We start from the raw sequence: 14,756 nt of genomic DNA on the forward strand, positions 1-14,756 counted from the left end.
GTTCATAGAAAGTCATCACATGTAAAGTAAAAACTTGGATAAGTATAACTGAAATAAAATCAGAGGGTTTAGTAGCAAAATGCATATTATTTATCTAGTTTTAAGTATTGCCACGTTCTGTCTTTTGTACACTGTACTTTTCCATGACATTTCCACTTTGTCCTGTTCCATGATACCAACACAATTAATGTACATTTTTATTTCACCCCAGCATTTAAAATGACTGTATGCAAAAGATTTTTACTAACTCACACACACTAGGGCAATGCTACAATACTAATTGTTTTCCATGAAACCGTAAAATCTGTGCAGACTTCTTCAACTGGAACTTCTTGAAATCTCTTGAACTTGAAAGAAGAGCAAAAAAACAAAACAGATAGTTTTTTTGTTTTGTTTTTTTGCTCTTCTTTCAACTTGCTTTTGTGTTTTTGTATAAAATAGGTGTAGACATTAATCTATCCTATGTCACTTATACTGTATATTAAGTTTCTAAAATGGGACAATTAATAAATTCAATAAGAGGTCACTTTGAAAGAGGGATTCACAGGTTGATATTGTTTTTAATTTGGAAGACATGATGCAAATGTACAGTATATATATTTTGAATATACTAAAAATATGTTAGATATTTTTACTGTCAAAAATGAAAATTATATTTAAAATGTGTAAAAGGTTTGTGAAGATTTTAGAACACAACAATGAAAATTACCCTATTCACTTAATAGCTGCGGGTTGTCAAAAATACTGGACAGGAATTTTGAAAAGACCATGGGATAGGTAGGACCGAATATATTCTATTTTTCCTTTTACTTTAGAATTGTTAAAAAAATCTTGTTGTTTTTTTTATCCTTTTATATTTTGAAAGTACAACTTTTTAAGAGGGGACCTGATCTATCTATCTATCTATCTATTTATTCCACGTAGCTCTTAATTAATAGAGCATTGAGAATTGCGATCAATCACTAGCTTAAATGCCACTAAGCTAGATCATTAACACAACTATGGTAGTATTTGACTGCTACATACTAAAGAGAGAAATCATGAATACACTATATTAAATAGCCCAAGCTTACTTAGCTTGCATTATTATCATATGTTTAATTAATGTATTATATTTACTTTTTTACATTTAAAAATATTTCAGTTATAGTTTTTACTTTAGAACCAAAAATGTATTTATAAAAGCACAACTCATATTGAAGCACCATGTGAACATTGCTTGATTAATTGAGCTTATTTCTTACTGTAGTTATTTGTAAAGCGATGTACATACAGTATGGATTGATTCTCAGCTTAGCTTTATGGCTTGTATATCTTTGTCTGAAATCTGGAACCATGCTGTGTAATTGGTTTTGTTAATCATCAAGTGAAAACATAAAAGTAGGCATTTTCTTCATTTTAAATTATGTATATATTCAAGATATAAACAACATTTGATGTCAAAGTAGCTTTTTATTGATTGGAACTTTAAGTGTTAAATCTCAGATGGTAAACAGAAGTGTCCTTATTTAACTTATTTTCTGGCCAGACATAACTTAGAAATTGAGTGATATGTATATGAAAGATATTACAACTCAGGACACGGTGCCTCAAGCTAATATTCCATGGAACTCTTTAGAATAGTAGCTTGTGACACCTTATCATAAATTGTGATGACTTCTTATTAGATATGTTTTCATCACACAAAGCCATGCAAGTGTGTGGCCATAAGAATAGCTAAATGAGTACACCTCTGTATCTCAGGTCAGTTCAGCATCAGAATGTAGCAAGAACACGCCTCAAACTGTGGAATGTTGCTCCCTATGAAAATAAGCACATAACAGTGAACAATGGGCCTGGTTCTGCATTTGAAACAAATCCTTAAGCTGGCACATCTCACAATTATCAGCACACTGTACTCTTGTGTAGTGCCCTGTAACAGTAGAATGCAGACCCCAATTTTTTTTTTAGTAAACTGCTCCCATTCCCCAAAAATCCCTATGCAGCATCCCTCCTATACTTTCCTATAGGGACAAAATGGAATCCCTGCCTGAACTTTATAAGCTGACAGGGATTTTGTGCCAATTCTCTGGTGTGTCACCTCTTACCCAGCAACCTAAAAAGTCAGGGAAAGTATGGCCCCCAGCTGATTGGGTCCCCTGACTTACAGGGCAGAGGGACCTGGGGGCAGATTGTTGCTGGGACCCAGAGAGCCGTGACCTGTAAGTGGGCCAGGCAGAAAGGAGGTCCTGAGAGCTGCCAGTGCCCTTAAAAAGGGAGAGCTGGCTGCAAGAAGGGGCTCTCTCTCCCCTCTGGGCAGGAGAAGTACTATATGGCTGCTGCCTCTGATGCTGTGGAGGAGCACTCACCACAAGGGAGCTGGAGTGTCGGAGTACCAGGAGAAACCACAGCAGGGGGTGAGATATTAGTGCCCCAAACCCCCTCCCATAGCCCTTCTGCTGCAAACACTCCCTTTTCCCCATCTTTCCCCAGTGTTAAATAGTTACTATGGGGTGGGCTCCCCTTGGGTGTTGCTGCCCAGCTGCGTAGACAGGGAACAGTAAATGTTAGAGGTAGGCACCCTTTTGTACCATGGTGTAATATCTAAGTAAGGGGGTAAGGCTCCCCTTGGCTACTGTGCCCATGTTAACGAAGAAGAGGGGGTAGGCACCCCTAACTTCAACTTACCACAGTGTGATGTATGATCAGGGGCTGAGCTCCCCCAATGTGGATTCTGATACGTGAATGCAGAGGAGAAATGCCTGCTAATCTGCTACGCTGAAGTGTGACTATTGTGGTTGTCCATGGTATTCAGTGCCGCCGTGCCGCTATGTGGAATGCAGATGTGAAATGCCTGCTATGCCAAAGTATTGTACCTGAGAGTAACCATGTCTTCAGTGCTGCAATGCCGGTTTTCAACTACAAATAGGCAAATCCTGCATGCCAGTTAAAGGGGCAATAAATGTGCCAAATTCTGAGATAATTGTGAGTCGTGTATGTAAATGTTATGCCTACCAGCCAATGGGGAGAGGAAAGGGTTAACTGTATAATGCCCAGGGGTGATTATTAATGTGTTGAATGCATGCTAGCTAGTCAGATGATATATCTGTTATCGATGTTTCCAAACGCTAGTGTTTAAAGCTATTAAAATGTGTACCACTGCACCATTGCGGGACTGTGTTTAAAGCCAGTGTACCACAGGTACCATACTGACTGTGCTACTTACCTTCTGCTTGACTGCTACAGCTACAGCCATCCGTGCACAGGGAAACGCCAGTGTTTAAAGCTATTCAATTGTGTACCTCTGCACCATTGCGGAACTGTGTTCAAAGCCAGTGTACCACAGGTACCATACTGACTGTGCTACCTTCCTACTGCTTGACTGCTACAGCCAGCCGTGTACAAGGGAATGCCATTGCCTAAAGCTATAATATTGTGTACCACTGCACCATGGCGGGACTAAGAGGCAGATGTATTAAGCCTGGAGAAGTGATAAAGCAGTGATAAGTGCAAGGTGATAATGCACCAGCCAATCAGCTACTAACTGTTTATTTACATATTGGATCTGATTGGCTGGTGCCATGTCACCTTGCATTTATCACTGCTTTATCACTTCTCCAGGCTTAATACATCTGCCTGGAGAAGTTTGAAGCCGGTGCACTACAGGTACTTTGCTGACTGTGTTACTTATCCATTGCTTGACTGCCACAGCATACAGAAGAAAATCCTGTTAGGTCATAAGAAGGTAAGCATCCGTATACTATTGCATTGTGTGTTTTTCTTAATAGATAAGTACTCAAGTTATGATCTTGTTCTTCATTCTGAAAAGCTGTTAAAATAAAATTGCGTTGTACCACATTCTGCTGTTTTGGTCATTGTGTCTGAGGGAATTTTCCAACCAGGCCTTCCCCCATCACCCAAATCTGGCCTTGTGATCACCCCTACTACACCCCACCTTCTGTTTCCCATCATCTACTTTGGGGGTGTCACACGTGTTGAAGAAAGCAATTGCAGACTGTGCATGTGCCGCACCATGCATATACATCTTGACAGAGGGTAAGAGCGGCAGATGGTTTCCTTTCATGAATAGCAGCTTCTCTTCATCTGTGAAATGGGTGTATCTGGGTCATAACAATGTTGTGGATGCGTAGGCCTACTTGCATGGTTATTTAAGGACAGAGACAGGATGCCTGTTTCAGACAGGTCTTTTGCATGGAGTGGGAGTTAGTTACGGTAGTAATGCTGATAGCTGAGATACTCATATTAGTATAAAGTAGTAAATCTGGCTGCTATTGGCATCCAACCCAATGTGAACAAAGAATAAAATACCTCCCAAATGCACCAATTTTCATGGGACAGTCCCGCTTATGGGTGGATTAGTCATTTATGGGTGGAGCAGGATGGAGTCTGTGTGGATAGGGGGCAGGGCCTAGTTTGTCTCTTTGGTGTGTTTAACTGATGGGAGTATGGAGTGATAACCAACGTTGGAATTAGAGCATGTACAATATGCACTTTTATTATAACTGAAACCAAAAATTCTGTTCTGAAAATAGATTTAGCTATCCCATGCGGAAGCAGTCTCCAGCTTCAGCTATGTATAAACAAGGTTTAACTTTAAATTCCATTTATAAGTATCGTGGCACCTGGACAGCAATAAATGATTCCTAGCCCTTTTGTTGCACAGGCTCGTTGCTGTTGACAGCCACAGTCAAAAGATAGAACATGATAGAGTAATGTGGTTCCCCCATGTCCATTAAGATGTGTTTAAACAGGTATCTGTGGTGTGGCACAACCAAAAGGGACATTGGAAAACATGATATTGTGTGACGGAGGAAAAGCAGTATTCATAAAAAGGATGAATTTTTGAACAACATTTTCTTGAAAAAAATAAACCAAAAACCTTTACATTTAAATGCTTGGATTTAAACTCGACTTCACAGTTCACATTAGCCGTAAAATGCATATTAGATATGACACAAAGCCTGTTCTTGTGAATGTACAAGTATAGCTGCAATATGAGACCACTCATAACCTTTAAATTACAGAATTGTTTAATCTTTTATACAAGTGAATAGTAATCAATATTTGATTTAGTATTTTGTTTTTCTTTCTCCATAAATAAATGTGAATCAAGTTGATAAATAGCAGCAAAGAGCAAGGTGTTTTGCACAGGATTTGCTACATACGTCTTTGAATTCATCTACATTAGTGTGCAATACTTCAAAATCTGTGATAGTTCTGGATGAGATGCTTTCAGTTATTTAGAATGTGTGTCATTCTGATGAAATATGAGTGCCATCACTCCTGAGGTTGACAGTACACAGGGAAAATGGATGCCTGTGTTTAATGCATAGAAAAGACATTTCTCAAATATATTAGTGTACTGTAGATGACATAAGGAGTTATTATATGGAAGAAGTTTTTCTTATAAGTTGTTTCCGTACTTTAAAAGAATTGAATATTTCAAATACAAATGACGATATTGCAGGACAAATATATAAGTAGTATTGTAGCAAAGTGCACAGTGTGGGTTCATTTTTTACTGTAATAATGTAACATTTTCTCTGTGTACTATAATGCATTGATGAATCAGTCTTGGGATGTGGACTAAATGTACATTTTTTGCACAAACAACGGGTTTATTTTAAGAGTTTGGTGCTAATTTAATACATTAATTATGACTCATGGTGTGATCGCTTCAAGACCACACTGTGCTGTCTCAGTGGTGCTGTTGCAAGCTAAGACATTACAATCTCACAGGAAAAAAAAAGTATACAGTTTTTTTACAGTAATTATGTGCAAAATGAATGTGTAACTTATAAATAAAGGTATATACAAACTGATGTTACAATGCATTTTAAGTCATAACAGAACCAAACTGATACATTTCTTTTCCTTACTGCGTTTGGGCCTGATTCTGATGTGGTTGGTATAGCAGAGCATCAAGGAAGCATCTGTGCAATACCATACCACAAATATTCTAGCGCTGCAGGAGGCGTCTGTTGGAAAAAGCTGCCCCCAACCAGCATCCGCGTTCCAAAGACAAAGCATCAGATCACGATTGTGATCATTGGTCGCGATGGTCACAGCTCACGACCAGTTATTTTTAATTGCAGAAACCCATTATGTACACAGCGACATATTGAGTGAAGTTCCAACTGAATGTCCAACTTACTTGAATGTTCCCCTAAGAGCCTTAAACCTCCACTATAATTGACAGTGGGGTAAATGTAAATTGGTGAGCCTTCACCCATTGCAGACAACCTAAAGAATTGCCCCTAGCTACAGACTCAGGGGTCTATTTACTAAGCCTTGGATGGAGTTAAAGTCCCTGGAGATAAAGCACCAGCCAATCGGCTCCTATCTGTCATGTTACAGGCTGTGTTTGAAAAATGACAGTTAGGAGCCGATTGTCTGGTGCTTTAACTCAAGCGACTTTATCTCCATCAAAGGCTTAGTAAATAGACCCCTAACGTGCAGAAACATAATCCCATAAGCATATATTAAAAGTTTTAGTGAAAATATTTGTAATAATACAATGTAACAAAGGGGTTGGGCTCTAATGCTGGCAACGGATCCCTTTGCAGGTTCGGTGGCACGCTGTGCTCGCCACAGGTTCTATTCTCACTCTATTGGTGACTTGTACATCCACGAGTGGGAATAGGCCTTGCTAGCCGCCATTCCGGCTGTGGGCATTGTCAGCGGTTGGGATTCTGTCATCGGTATACTGACCACTGGGATCCCGACTGCCGGCACATCAACTATATCCCTTAACAAAGCCTCATATACATGAAAAAAAGGTCACTTATCTGTCTTGTGGTCACACCAAATGTCCTGAATGTGCATACAGTAAGTCCTGGAGTTGAATCACCCCAAGATGCAAGCCTGAAATACAGCTAGGTACAGTACCTTTCTAGTGTATACCAGTGTGACCAAGGCTGTTTCTAGACACTTTGGCTCCCAGTGCAACAGTAAAAAAATACATCCCCCCCATACACATTCTAAAATGCGCACCCCTCATATACTGTACATTCTAAAATGGTAGTTTTCACACACACCCCAAAAGTGGGTGTGGACTTGCTAAATCTGCTTGGTCTCTCTAAATTGGGCGTGGCTTTGCAGGAAAAGTCTACCTTACACATAGCACCTTATGACAGACAGAACCCTTTATACAAATTACTCCACACAGAGCCCCTTATACACATTATGCTACACAGAGTCCCTTATACACATTATGTCATGCAGAGCCCCCTATACACATTACGCTAGACAGAGCCACTTATACACATTAGGCTACACAGAGCCCCTTATGAGCATTACGCCAGAGTCCCTATTCACTTTACACCAGACAGAGCCCCCTATACACATTACGCCAGACAGAGCCACTTATACACATTAGGCTACACAGAGCCCCTTATGAGCATTACGACATAGTCCCTATTCACTTTACACCAGACAGAGCCCCCTATACACATTACACTAGGTAGAGCCCTTTAGAATGGGGATGGGGAGGAGAGATAGAGAGAGAGATTGAGTGTGAGAGAGCAGCAGCAGCTATGTCTGACTTACAGTTCTTGTGTGGACTGAGCAGACCAGCAGCCGCCTCCACAACTAAGTCCCGCAGTACAAGGTGAGTGAGTGGAGGGCAGAGTCAAACACTTCCCAGCTCTGCTCTCAATGCTGCTCTCATCAGATGGCACTACTTCTGTGCTGCTTGCGCTGTGACTGTTGGCGTGTGCTGTGATGTCGTGTAATTCCGCCCAGCAAGCAAAGTACTGTGTAGGAGGAGAGGCGAGAGGGATGTTGTGTGCAGAGATGATTGCACAGCTCACCCGCCGGTAGAAATGTCCCCGAGTGGGACCATTAGTTGAATACTTCTGCCCCACTTATGGCTGGCATTGGCTGATTCATCCTTGGAGATGTAACAGTATAGTAGTACTCTAGATCATAGGTCTCACCTCTAGTCTCAATTATTAATAACTTATATAAAGTATATGTAAACTCTCCCTAACATGGATACTTCTTATTAATGAATAAGCTTTATAACACACCACTTAACATTTAAAATTCTTATACCAGGTCTGGTTGGTGCCTCCTCTGAATGGATTATGGGCCCAAGTCATACCCAATTGCTGCAATGGCAGCAATAGCAGCCTGAAGCCCTTTTGGTTGTGCGCTCGCACAGCGGACGTACTGCTCATGCGCACCCAGTGAGATGTGAAAGCATCTCACTGGTGCGATCGCCTCTGCCTGACTGACACGCAATCACGGGGTGGGAGGGGTCGTGCCAATGCCGTTAGAACACCATTGCGAGGGTGCAGTCCATTCACACCTGTTTCTGGGATGGGCCGGAGCAGCTGCGTGACATCACATGCAGCCGCTGCCAACAAAAACATGGCGGGTAGCTAGGCTGCAAAGGCAGGGAGGTACTTGGTGGGTGCGATAGCATCGCTGCCGTGCGATGCTTTCGCACCTGTGCGGAAGAGGTAGGGCCTGACATGCGGGGCGGACTAGCCCTGTGTTGGGCGTCCCCTCGAATGTCAGAGAATCTGATTGTAGATGTGATAATTTGAGCACATCTACGATCAGCACTGAATCACCCCCTATGTTGCTTCTTCAAGTTATGAACATGACAACATAACACTTCTGAAGTGCTGAAGTATTTCTGAAGTACTAGGCACACACACTGCCCCACATAGTGTCACACACACACACACACACACACACACACCCTGCACCCACAGCCACACACACACACACACACACACACACACACACACACACACACACACACACACACACACACACACACACACTTTGCTGCATATAAAGTTGTTTATAAGAATAGTATTTTTGTTTCAATGGAGTGGGTACAAAGTCACAGATTTGAACAATACTGCATATGTAATGCATGGCGTGGCTCACTTTTATCGGACTTCAGTCTTTTGCCTTTTTACCCAAGTTACCATCTGATTTGAATGCAATGTTAGTGCCAGTGTCCAGGTTACTTGTGCATTGTACTTTTGTTGCAACAGGGATTAGAATGAATGAAGATGCAAACTCACTTAAAAAGTTCGTGTTGAGACACATGGTGCGTCTAAGGCGCCCATCATTTTCTTGTGATCACTTACACTTTAACTTTAAGCTAACTTAGCACTAACAAATAAAGACACGGACACCAATAGCTAGATTTTAAAGGTCAGACCGTATTTATTGATGACTGACCGGAACTTTAAACTAGATTTTATGTTGGAGGATGGCAAAAATTAAGGCGCTACCAACGCCAGCTCCAGTCATCTGATTATATCACCAAAACTGAGGAGGGGACTACCACAACAACCACCTCCTACATGCCTAACCCGCATTGTGCAGGACCCACCACTCTTTCCTCTGGCAAATATGGATACTCCCCTAGGGGAGCGTCCGATTGTCCAACCACAGGGTAAGGACACACTCGCCGTCCATTCCGAAAGAGGGTGCCCCACAATGACCACTTAGACCTATATGACCGCTGGCTGGTAGCGACATTCCTGCCACAACGAGGTTTACCAAACCACGACCGCCATCCCCAGAAAAAACATAAAAACAACCATGTAAGCAAAGGCAAAACCCAAACATCCTAACAAGAAAAACACTGACCCCCCGAGGAAGAGACTAACATGCTTAACATTGCAAAATATTGTGGGCCCGGAGGACCAGCAAAAGAAAAACCGCCCTACCAAACCACCGAAAGCTACAAAACGAACCCACAGAGCCACCATCTCCCGGGCCCGAACAGACAGCAGAGAAACCCGCTGCACCCCTACAATAACAATGAAGCATAATCCTCCGCGGCCAATGACAGCAGAACGCCGCTGAACAGCCAGTGAGTGCATGGAGCAACAAAAGGGAACCTGATAGCAAATATGAGGCAGAAACCTACGAACACGACCCAAACACAGTACCGACTAAGGTCAGGACACCTAAACGGGCGACACCACCTACCTACCCGGTAGAAAAGAAAACCCAACCAAATGACCCCCAGGCAAGCCACGAGCTCTGTACCCAGGGACCACCACATGACCAAAACCACAGCCGTTCCTCTTGCCATAGGATGCAAAGCCTCCCAAAATTCAATGTTTGTTAAAAAAATGGCCCAACAGGCACACGCTCCTGCGTGTCGATAGCATCTAAAAAGAAAAGATCCCTAACACCGGTGCTAAAACAGACAATAATATTACATGATAAACAGTAGCAAAACAAAACCCAAGTGAAGGAGAAAACTCAAAAAACCTCCCGTGGACCAGTGATAAGCCAATTGTAATTAGGCCCCCTCGGAGGAAAATTAAAAAATTTGCTTCACACCCTCAATTCCTGAACGCTATCCATTCAAAAACTGACCGGTAAACACAGTTTTTGGGTTTGCGCAACAGGCGCAACTGAGACAATACAAATATACACCAAACTTAAACAATGCAGCAGCCCTGCACCTGTATCGCAGCTGCCGCAGTCCGCGCAGCTGCCCCAATCCGCAAGGAATTGGTACCATTGCCCTGAAGCCCATCCACACGCCATCAGAAAAAGGAGCGCTACCAACCCACCAGCATCAGTCCACTAGCAGAAAACTGAATAACCTAGGAGGGGACTCCCCACCCCTCCGAAAGCATAATCCGCATTGTGCAGGACTCACCACCCCTTACTCCAGCAGAGCAATGGACGAAACCGCACGGTAACGTCCGTAGTCCACCCGCAGGGAAAGGACGCTCGCTGACCTACCAAAAGAGGGTGCCCCACAATGACCACTTATGCACACCCTTGACAGCAGGCTGGTAGCGACCTGACGCCAAACCACAATACTACGCACACACTCAGCGGCCCCGCACCTGAATCGCTTCTGCTGAAGAAACCGCCGCCGCAGCATGCGTAACTGCCCCCATTCGCAAGGAATGGGTACCATAGCCCGAAAACGTATCCAACGTACACCAGTCGGACACCACGCAGACGCCCAGCACTGGAATCGCTGCCGCTGCCAAACCTGCCACCGCAGCATGCGCAGCCACTTCAATCTGCAATGAACAGTCACCCTAGGTGTAAAACACAAAACAAAGCAAATCCCCAGCGGCCCAGCACCCGAAAACGCTGCCGCCGAAGAACCCGACACCTGCAGCATGCGTAGATGCCCCCATCCGCAAGGAATGGGTACCCCAGCCCTAAAACACCATACAATGGCCCTCATTCCGAGTTGTTCGCTCGTTAGTGTTTTTCGCAACGGAGCGATTACTCGCAAACTGCGCATGCGCAATGTTCGCAGTGCGTCTGCGCCAAGTAAATTTGCAAAAAAGTTTGGTATTTTACTCACGGCTTAAAGAAGAAATTTCTTCGTTCTGGTGATCGGAGTGTGATTGACAGGAAGTGGGTGTTTCTGGGCGGAAACTGGCCGTTTTATGGGTGTGTGCGAAAAAACGCTGCCGTTTCTGGGAAAAACGCGGGAGTGGCTGAAGAAACAGGGGAGTGTCTGGGCGAACGTTGGGTGTGTTTGTGACGTCAAACCAGGAACGAAACTGACTGAACTGATCGCAGTGGCAGAGTAAGTCTCGAGCTACTCAGAAACTGCAAAGAAATTTCTTTTCGCAATTCTGTGAATCTTTCGTTGGCAATTCTGCAAAGCTAAAATTCACTCCCAGTAGGCGGCGGCTTAGCATGTGCAAAGCTGCTAAAAGCAGATAGCGAGCGAACAACTCAGAATGAGGGCCAATGCACCATCCCCGCGGCCCAGCACCCGAAGTGCTGCCGCTGAATAACGTGCCGCTGCAGCACGCGCAACAGCCCCCAATCCGCAAGGAATGGGTACCAGAGTCTGAAAACCTTATCCAAACGTACAGAGACTGCCTATCACACAGACTCCCATCAGGCCAGCACCCGTAGCGCTGCCGCTGAAAACCCGCCACTGCAGCATGCGCAACAGCCCCAAACCGCAAGGAAACGGGCATCAACAGCCCAACAACCCTACCCAAACGCACAGAGGCTGTATACCACGCATATCCCCAGCAGCTGTCACCGAAGAACCCACCACCGCAGCAGGCGTAGTCACCCCAATCCGCAAGGAAATGGGTACCCTGGAACCCCCACTGCAAGCCCCCGGGAACCACCATAGCCGTAAAGCTACAGAAACTGGAAAACTTGTGAAGAGGACCCAGGAGGGCACACAAAAGAAAAACGGCCATCCCCCAAAGGCCGCAACGGACACACACCCTCGCCAAAGGCAATGTGCCACCATCCGTAAGCGGCTGTGCTCTAAAAGGGGGAAACTAATGACCCCAGCCATTCAAATCCCCTGCAGAACCCGCAAGTCGGCACAGGAAATATGGAACGCCTCATGATTTGCGTGGCATCCTTGCGCAGGGGCCATACTAATATTGTCTGAATCGTCCCAACATTCAGTACCTGTGCTGCCGAACCGACTACCATCCAGGCCCCCTGCCATAAAAACACCACTGAAAGGCAAAACCGGCACAAAGACGACCTGTCACCGGCCACCAACCCACTGAACCGGAACGCCCAATGAAACAACCAGCGCAAAAGCTAGCCTGAGCAGCGCAACCTCATGAACCAGACAATGTCCAGCCTGGCCGAACCCGAAAGAGGCCACCAAACTTCACCTAAGTGTACCGAAATCGACGTGCCTGCCCAAAAGCTGCCGCCATAGGGTGCCCCGTCGCCCATCCCATAAAGGTCATGGATAGCACAAAGGACCTGACAGAGCAGCCAGCCACAGTAGTACGGAGCGAAAAAGAAGTACCCGCAAGGGCAGACACCCTGGCTGCCCCAGACCTGCCATCCCGGGAAAAAACCCGCAGACCTTGGCCCTCAAAGTACCGAAGGTGACCCAATAAAAACCACCCCACTGGAGTAAACAAACCTACCCAAGAACGCCAATGAACCCCGGCAATCGGAACTAGCATCCGGAGCATGGGAGGAGCTATCACCAGCTCGTCCACGTAGCTGGACCACTTCGGCCACCCAGACACAAGTCAAAAGAAGAAAAAGAGAGAGCGCAGACAGACTACTTGTATATTTAAACCAATTTATTCATAAAATATGATAAATCACAATCAGTTAAAAATTGAAATTGATAAGAGCTATTAATAGTTTAATTCAACAAAGAATCCACACACAGCATATAGATTAGTCCCGTATTACTAGTGCACTAGTAGATAACACAATAACCGGTATATGATATTTACTGGAAACAGTAATCCATCAGTCTCATTAGTATGGCAAATGACTTGATATGGAACTATTTGTATAGCACTTAAGAAACAGTTCCAAACTGGATGATTTCCTTTGATCTGTGTAGCACTAATCTTCTTGCTATTAATTGTGCCGTTTCCTCTGAGGAAACGACCAGCGTTGTCGGTCGAGAAACGCGTCAGGGCTCAAAGGATCCAGGCACTCTTTTATATACCTATAATCTCTGCCGGAATTGACTGATCAGCTCCGTAGCCACCTGCATTTGGTCCCGCCTGCCATACGTGAACCGTGGCTACTATATGATCCATTTGGAATCTGCAGTGCTCAAATCATCAAGAGCACCATCGATCCATTTCTGTGGAGGCGGCAGTGGATGCAATACCTTGCCATACTGATCCGGCAGGAGAACGAGAGGTCGAGTCGCCAGAAAGAGCACGCAGCGTCCGGTTTATGGTTAGTGCCGCTGGGACATCTGTGGAAGCGGTAAGCAAGTTAGCTCCGGCTACCGGTCACCGTGAGAGAGTGACGGACGGAGCAAATATACTGCAATTCACTTAATTTGAGTATGATACCGTCACTGAAATGGCACAATTAATAGCAAGAAGATTAGTGCTACACAGATCAAAGGAAATCATCCAGTTTGGAACTGTTTCTTAAGTGCTATACAAATTGTTCCATATCAAGTCATTTGCCATACTAATGAGACTGATGGATTACTGTTTCCAGTAAATATCATATACCGGTTATTGTGTTATCTACTAGTGCACTAGTAATACGGGACTAATCTATATGCTGAGTGTGGATTCTTTGTTGAATTAAACTATTAGTAGCTCTTATCAATTTCAATTTTTAACTGATTGTGATTTATCATATTTTATGAATAAATTGGTTTAAATATACAAGTAGTCTGTCTGCGCTCTCTCTTTTTCTTCTTTTTTCTAAGTGTCCAGGGTGTGCTAATACCCTTTTCCCTTGAGAGCAGTAGACAGCATTTCAACTTGGGATCAGTAGGGCGCCTTTTTTTCTGTGTTTTTTTTTTCAGACACAAGTCAGACACCAAAGAAAACATCAAACAGCCGTCCCAGGCACCAATGCACGCAATGCCGCAAAGGAAACGCAATCATGCATCGCCCCCCCTGGGTGCCATGCCCGGGCCGCAACGCCGGGAAACTAATGCCGCGCCGCCAATGACCAGGAACCAGACGACATAAACAGGTGGAGGGCCGGGGGGGAGGACGGACGTCGATATAAAAAGCGTGAACCACCCCCGGGAAGCACCAGGAGAAAGAAAAACAAGGCCCCGAGCCATCACCGGAAGCGGCCTGGTCCGGAAAAGCAGAAATAAAACCCCATGTGGGTGGACAAAGGTGACAGAAATGGGCACCCACCCGGGAACCCACCGGTAACAGCGGAAGGGCCCTCCGTGCCACCTACCCCTGGCCACTGAAGGAGCGGAAAGCGTTCCGCTCGCGACTGGGGAGCACCCCGACTGTGTGACCGCCCCGCAAGAGTGACGAAACACGAATTTACCCCCACCCTGCACCTAC

The 14,756-nt window shown here is 44.6% G+C and overlaps 1 non-coding gene across 1 annotated transcript; it reads right to left on the reverse strand.

Moving 5' to 3' along the window:
• Nucleotides 1-12,316: 12,316 nt before the first annotated feature.
• On the reverse strand, nt 12,317-12,420 carry LOC134932610 (U6 spliceosomal RNA). Its single transcript, XR_010179425.1, has one exon. It is a non-coding gene; the product is annotated as a U6 spliceosomal RNA (small nuclear RNA).
• Between the last annotated feature and the right edge of the window lie 2,336 nt (nt 12,421-14,756).

Source organism: Pseudophryne corroboree, chromosome 1 (genome assembly GCF_028390025.1).
Source record: "Pseudophryne corroboree isolate aPseCor3 chromosome 1, aPseCor3.hap2, whole genome shotgun sequence".
Taxonomy (NCBI): domain Eukaryota; kingdom Metazoa; phylum Chordata; class Amphibia; order Anura; family Myobatrachidae; genus Pseudophryne; species Pseudophryne corroboree.